This window comes from Equus caballus, unplaced genomic scaffold (assembly GCF_041296265.1).
Source record: "Equus caballus isolate H_3958 breed thoroughbred unplaced genomic scaffold, TB-T2T haplotype2-0000440, whole genome shotgun sequence".
Classification (NCBI taxonomy): Eukaryota; Metazoa; Chordata; class Mammalia; order Perissodactyla; family Equidae; genus Equus; species Equus caballus.
In genome coordinates this window covers 2,138,975-2,146,739 of record NW_027222395.1, presented here as the reverse complement: position 1 = coordinate 2,146,739, position 7,765 = coordinate 2,138,975, and the positions used below count along the sequence as shown (strand labels likewise).

Sequence of the window (7,765 nt, the reverse complement as noted above, 5' to 3'; positions counted from 1 at the left end):
ACCCCAGAGATTCAAGGTTCAAGAGAAAAGTTAAGGTTTCAGGTTCTGCTACATTACTTTGGTTTACACAACTAACTGCAAATATGAAAGTGATACATATCTGCAGCATCAACTCTGACCAACCCGTATTGCTTTACTTCATTTTCTTTAATTAGATTTTTAAGCTTAGTCAATTATATTATATTTTGCTTATCATGTAAGCAAGGCCAGGGATCTGGACTTTGTTCCCTGATGCATCCTAAGCACCAAGAAATTTTCCTGATATAGAAATATGTTTTTAAAAATTATTCGTTAAATGAGTGAATGAATGCCATTTCATTTTGGAAAACTTAGCACTCGAATATACAAATGTTAATGGTTATATAATTCTGGTTTTTTCTCTCTTTTTCTGAGAAACTCAGGTTTTAAGAGTTGCAGTGGAAACTGAAAGTCAAAGAAATTAGATGACTTTTACAAACTCACACAGAATTACATGTCAAGGGTGAAGCTAGAATCAAAAGAACCATACTTAAGTTCTTTCCAGCTTCATCAATTCTAATGTTATTTCTACTTAAGTAATTTAAAATTCTGGCACCTGCAAAGAAGCGTCATTGGCTTTTTCTAGATTCGCCATAGACACCTGTTTGCTTTTGAGCAAACAGAAGGTAGGAGGCATAGGTAGGTATTTGCTCACCTGTGGGGACAAAGAGATGCTTTCTTCCATACTGACTGAAAACTTAGGTGTCAGAGTGAGTCTTAGAACTTCTTATATCAGTTGACATTAGCAAAATTATTTTTTCCTGAATTTCCATAGTGTTTAAATGCAATAAGCAGTCACTTTAATGAGTGGCCAACAGCCTTAGGGAGATGAAATCAGGAGACATGTCTGAACACAGTTAAATCTGCGTTTCTCGACCTCAGCTTCTGCAGAGCTGGTGAAGCTGCACTAGAGACATCTGCTTCCTCACCTCCCTGGATAAGGTGTGGGAACTTCTATGAGAGAGAGTAGTACAGCTTTGACCCAAGTCAGTCTGCCTGCAAATAAGAGTCATTTCAAATTTGAAAGATCATGAAACGTCTTTATCTTTGAGTGTTTTTCTGTACAAAATCACAACATCTTTTGTGTCTGTATTCAGTAGTCTCAGTCTCAAGAAAGAGAACTGAGCCAATGCCAATTTTTAAAATGACAAGGAAAGCTTTTAGAATCTTAGAATATAACCTAAAAATTATAAATTATAATAATTTTTCCTGTAATGTCTTCTTTATATATTGGGTAAGTAGTCTTGAAAGGATTAAATTAACTAAAACAAAGTTATATATACTGGCCATTTTTTCAAATTCAGAAATTAATAACTTTTTCTCATTTTGGAGCCTGTTCTCTTTCCACTATTACTGAAAGTGGAGAGATGTTTATTGTGAATAAGGGGAGATCCTAAATACTATACTCAAAATTTTTGTAACAGTACTTTAGGTATCAGATATTATTATGAGGGCCTTGCACGGAATCCTCAATTAACACTCTGAAGTCAGGGGCTGCTCTGATGTCCATTTGCTCATAAGGGACTTGATGAGTGACTTGCTCAGTGTCCTATGGGTAGTAAGTGACAATCCCTGGAATTTCACCCAGGCTGTTGAGGCCCAGATTCTATGTAAGGATCACATTAAACTGCCAGAGGAGCAAGGGTAAAGTGACACCTTAGAACTTGGGGTGACTTTAGAGGTCTTGGAAACTTACACTAGCAAATTAGAGTTGTTTACACCAATGTGTGTGTCTCAACCATTTCTGGGCATTTTTTGTATGTATTCCTCCTCTCTTTGCTAAAAAAAATATTTTACTTTTCTGGTATATTAGGTTTTAAAAATTCATATTTTCCATCATTTATTCTTGAGTAAACTCTGCCAGTTCCCCTGACACACATTACAGAGGATTTCCTTCAAACCAGGATCCCCGAAAGGGAATGGGTCTGCTTATATACAGGTGGTGGTGCTGGTGAAGGACTGGGAGCAGGCCTGTTGGAGGAGGCATTATTACGTCTGCTTGGAGATAAGAAGTCGCCGTTGGCACTGGATGATCAGCAGTGAGGTTTGTGTTTGGAGGATCCTTCTTGGAGTACATTTGGTGATGATTTTTTAATTTTTTGCGGACCTCAATATGAAGCCAGGCATCTGCAGTCAACACATGTTCACTGGAAGTTGCCAAGGAGTTAGAGACCATTTGGGGTTTCTGGAAATAATTAACTTTATGTTTTTACTTTATAAATCTGTTGACATATTTTGATCAGAAATTCCAATGTTTCTTGAATTTGATTGTGACCTCACAGCCGGTATTCATTTCACTCATATTAGCTCACTGTAAGCTTATCTGATGCTTAAAAGGATATTGTGCATTTAGGGATCAATTGTGTGTAGTAGTAGAGAGCATGGGAAGCAAAGTCTGAGTCTTTGAGCCTGAACCTAGCTCTACCACTTGCCCTCTCTGTTCCTCAGTTTCTCCAAATTTGAGATAGTGATAATTTCAGTAATTGACCCAATAGAAGTGCAGTGAAAAGAGCCAACATCAAAACCCTGCATCATGTGGAATAATGCATGGCACACAGCAAGAACTGCATGGATGCTGACTAATTTCTTATTAGCAACTTGTCTCAATTATGTTTACATTTAAAAGCTGATAAAAATATTCATTTGCCTATTGGTTTTCTGTGGCTACTGTATCAACCTACCACAAACTCACTGGCTTAAAATGACACAAATGTTTTATCTTACAGTTTTGGAAGTCACAAATCCAGATAAGTCATGTTAGGCTGAAATAAAGGTATCAGGAGGGCTACACTCCTTTCTGAAGACCTGAGGGGATAATCTGTTTTCTACCCTATTTCGATTTCTAGATCCCACTCACGTTACTTGCTTCATGATCCCCTTCATCTTCAAAGCCAGCATCTGAATAATTGACCTTTGTTTTTAATGTCACATCTCCTCCTCTGATTCCTGCCTCCCTCTTACAAGGGTCTTAATGATTACATTGGCCCCAAAGCACATTTTAGGATGCTCTCCTTATTTCACCATCCTTAACTTAATCGCATCTATGGAGTCCCTTCATCAAGTAAGGGACCATATTTACAGGTTCTGAGGATTAGGACATGGGGATCTTTGCAGGTGGTGGAGGGGCATTATTCTGCCTACTGCAGTTGGCTTAATTAACACTAAAGTAAATCTATTACCACTTTACTGAATTTAGTACAATATCAAATTAATAGTGGCATGTTTGAAGACATAATTTTTCTCATAATAGAAACCAAATGGAAACTTGTGGCTGAGAAAAACCATGTGTAAAGATTTTCTGTCCGTTCATCTATTTAACATAGGGTAAGTTCACACTATATTGTTGGCATCCACAATGCAATCTCCAGATAGATCATAACATCTGAAGCTATAGTGATCTTCTACACAGCAATTTGGGCCTAACGAATGAGCAGCTGTTGCAGTAAGCACAGATTCAGAAGAGAGTAAAAGTGGTGAGACCCTTGTTTACTGTAAATTGTGCTGACATCTGACTCTGAAATAGTGTGTTGATTTTAAGTCACAGAGTGATTGTCTCAGATTTGTGTATGTGAAACCTCAATGAGTTAATGTGGAATTTGTATTGCTGTTTGATCTTAGAGACTCGTGATTTATTTCTGTTTCCTAGAACTGTTTCTTATTAGAAAATATGAATAGATCTTATTTTATGAAAATTTTACTTTGGATTGAAGAATAGCACAAGGACCTGGTCTTTAAAAAAGTATTTCCCTTTAGCACATTTAGAGAACACACCCAGAGTATTTTAAAGGAATTTTTCTATCAGTATACCATGTTTAAATGCAGAAAAAATAAACAGTTTATTTTTCTTTACCTATATGTATTTAATTATTCATTTAAGTATTTGACAATATTTACCATGTATCACACATTCTTTCATATTCTGGGAGCACACAGTATTAAAATAGGCAAACATCCTTGCTTGTATGGAGCTTTCTTTGTAGGTGCAGGAGACAAGAAAAAATGAAATGAATATATCGCATGTCAGATGGTATTAAGAAATATGAAAAAAAAAGTCATCAAGTCTTACCAGAATAGGCCCCTCTGAAAGGAGGGTTTTGAACAAAGCCCTGAAAGACATGAAGGACAACCACACAGATTTGGGGAGGAGACCCAGGCCTGGGTACAGCAGAGGCAAATGCCATGGGCTGGGGACTCCCTCGGAGTTGGGACAAGGATCGGCAAGAAGGCCGGGGAGCTGCAGCACCAGGGTAAACACACTGGGGGAGGCAGGAGACAATTTCAGAGTGGAAAAGGGTCACAACATGATGGGCCTGGAGTGGGCGATGAGGTGCCATAGTAGAGAGTGATCTGTTCTGATGTGGGTTTCTCAAGATCACTTTGCTCTGCTGAGATCAGACTAAAAGCATACAAGGGAGAGAACAGGGAGACAGTGGGAAAGCTACTGGAATAAGTCAGGTGAAATATGACAGCTAGAGCACTTCATTCGTGAGGCCCCAACAAATGTCCTAATCCTTTTGATATTGTGATGTATAATTAGAAATACATATTTGGTCTTTGTCCCCCTTTCTGGCACAGACCTCCTAAAACCCTTGGAATTATCTAAATTAAAAGAGCCATAAAGATGTCTTTTGTTATTCATAAAAAGCTCTTTCTAACCACACTTGAGTTTATGTTAATTAGGTGACTTTTGGAAAGCACTTAAGGATAGGGGCTGGTTGCTCATGAGGACCACCCATCTGATTAGATGTTTGGAACTTTTACTCCCACCTCTACCCCCAATCCCCAGCATCCCTCACCCTTGACCTCAAGGAGGGGAGAGAAACTAGAAGTTCAATTAGCAACCAATGACAAATGAATTAATTAATCATAGTATTTAATGAAGGCTAAACTAAGGTTTGGAGAACTTCTGAACTGGTGAACAATTGGAGGTGCACAGTGTGACATTTCCAGAGAGGTCAAGGAAGTCCCATGCTCCTTCCCACATACCTTGCCCTGTGCATCTTCCAACTGGTTGTTCGTGGGTTTTATTCTTTTATAATAAACTATTAATCTAGTAATTGGGATGTTTTATTGAGTTTTGTGAGTAGCTCTACAAAATTGAAACCAAAACTGGGGGCATGGCAACCTCTGATTTGTAACCAATAGGTCAGAAGCACAGGTAACAACTTGGAATTACCATTAGCATCTCAAGGGTGGGGGTAGTCTTCTGGAACTGAGCCCTCAATCTGTGAGTTTTGACACTATTTGCACGTACACAGTGGGACATAATTAAATTGTTGGATGCTGAGCAGTAGTCTGGAGAGTTGTAGAATTGTTTAGTATAGGAGAGAAATCCTCACACATTTGATAACAAGAAATGTCAGAAGTGAAGTATTGAGAAAAGAGCAGATGCACAAGGGGTGTGTTTTTTTTTTTCTTTCCGTTAGTCATTTGCTACGTTATCTTTTTACTCACTTTTAGCCATTCAAATAATCAATAAATTACTTGTCCTTTTCTCCAATCAGTATTTACTTGGCCCTACTATGAACTACACAGTGTTCTGGAAGCCAGAAATACAGAATGAATAGGACAGATATGTATTCCAGGTATCACAAACACCAAGTTTCTTATGCAATTAGCATAACCCATATATTGCAGTGCAAACGGAAAAAAATATAGAAAGTTCTCTTCATCAATGAGGAGAAATAGGGACACAGTTAGTGACTCATGATGTGTTCTCCCTGTTTTCCTCTAGCATTCTGCCTTGGAAAATTTCATCCTTACCAGTACCCTCTGGTTGTGAGTTTCCCTCATAAAGAAAGTGTTTTCTCTCCATTTCCTTCCTAGTCTTTGTGCCTTCCTGCTCCCCTGGAGCTGCCATAGGCAATGTCAATGAAGAACGGTACTGCATCCTCTGACTTTATCCTCCTGGGGCTTCTGGTGAACAGTGAAGCTACAGGGATTATCTTTGCTGTTATTTTTGCTATTTTCATGGTGGCTGTAACTGCAAATTTGGTCATGATAGTCTTGATTCAGGTGGACACCCGCCTCCACACTCCCATGTACTTTCTGCTCAGCCAGCTGTCCATCATGGACACCCTTTTCATTTGTACCACTTTCCCAAAGCTGCTGGTTGACATGGTTTCTAAAGAGAAGACCATTTCCTTTGTGGCCTGTGGCATCCAGATCTTCCTCTACTTGACCATGATTGGCTCAGAGTTCTTCCTCTTGGACCTCATGGCCTATGACTGCTACATGGCTGTCTGTAACCCTCTTAGGTACCCAGTCCTGATGAACCACAGGGTTTGTCTTCTCCTGGCTTCTGGTGCCTGGTTTGGTGGGTCACTGGATGGCTTCCTGCTCACCCCTATTACAATGAATGTCCCCTACTGTGGCTCCTGCAGTATCAACCACTTCTTCTGTGAGATCCCTGCAGTTCTCAGACTGGCCTGTGCTGACACATCCTTGTATGAAACCCTGATGTACATCTACTGTGTACTCGTGTTGCTCATCCCCATCTCTATTATCTCAACTTCCTACTCTCTCATCTTGTTAATGGTCCACCAATGCACTCTCCCGCAGGTCGAAAAAAGGTCTTTACCACTTGTTCTTCCCACTTGACTGTAGTCAGCATTTTCTATGGGGCTGCCTTCTACACTTACGTGCTGCCCCAGTCATTCCACACCCCTGAACAGGACAAGGTGGTGTCAGCCTTCTATGCCGTCTTCACACCCATGCTCAATCCTCTCATCTACAGCCTCAGAAACAAGGACGTCATGGGGGCATTTAAAAAATTATTTTCATGATGCTCATCTGCTCAGAAAGTATCCACAAGTGATGCCTAGGGATTCAACACTGTGAAAATAGTCTTCCTGAGAACAGCTCTGGGTGTCATGTTCACAAGACTGTATTCAGTCAGCTATCAAAGATACTTGCAATTGCCAATAAAGAGGATTTCTCCTGTCTGGAAACTTGTTCCTTAGGGGAGAGAACAAAAGAAGTTCCATTGTTTATGCAGACAATTTTGGCCAATCTTCAAAAATAATTTCTTATCAAATTAGTTAATAATTTATCTTGTCTTAGCTCTTGTTTCTAGGAAAAAAAGGGAACAGATAATAGAGCTCACAGCAACCCTTTATTTTGAACCAGGTTGACTTCAAATCTCAATCATGGATAAACAAACCAAAAAATCCTCCAAAGCTAACACCTCTTGGTGCCAAAATTTCTGTGAACATTTTTGTATCAAAAAGAAAAACAATAGCAATTCACAAGCGGCAAAGAAGGCAATCACACAATTTTGATCATGTATTTTCTTGTATTTGCCTCAGTGGACTCAGCTCTATCATCATCTTCACAGTCCTTGAGCTTAAAATGGGGACATCAAATACTAGGCCACAATAAATACTCAATGAATTTAATTAAACTGACTATGAATTATGACTTCCCAAACATTACACACCTAATCGAAGGGAATAGACGCTAGCATTTCACATCAAAGGGCACTATTTTCCCTCTTTCTGTGAGAGTGTAATACCAGCATACAAGGCTACATGAAGTTTGTGGTCAGGAAGTTTCCATTTCTTAGCTCTGTGTAATTCAACAACAGTACTTTGATAAATTATTGGTTTTGTTCTGAATAAGATGGACAGCTCTTGAAGAATTTTTTGTAGAGATGTGACTTGATGAGATGTACATTATTTTTTTAGGGTACTAATTCTTTCCTTTTTTTTTTTTTTTTTTGTGAGGGAGATTATCCCTGAGCTAACAT

The 7,765-nt window shown here is 39.0% G+C and overlaps 1 pseudogene; it reads left to right on the top strand.

Moving 5' to 3' along the window:
* The first annotated feature begins 5,883 nt into the window (after nt 1–5,883).
* LOC138923066 (olfactory receptor 2T11-like) lies at nt 5,884–6,842 on the top strand (annotated as a pseudogene).
* Nucleotides 6,843–7,765: the final 923 nt, after the last annotated feature.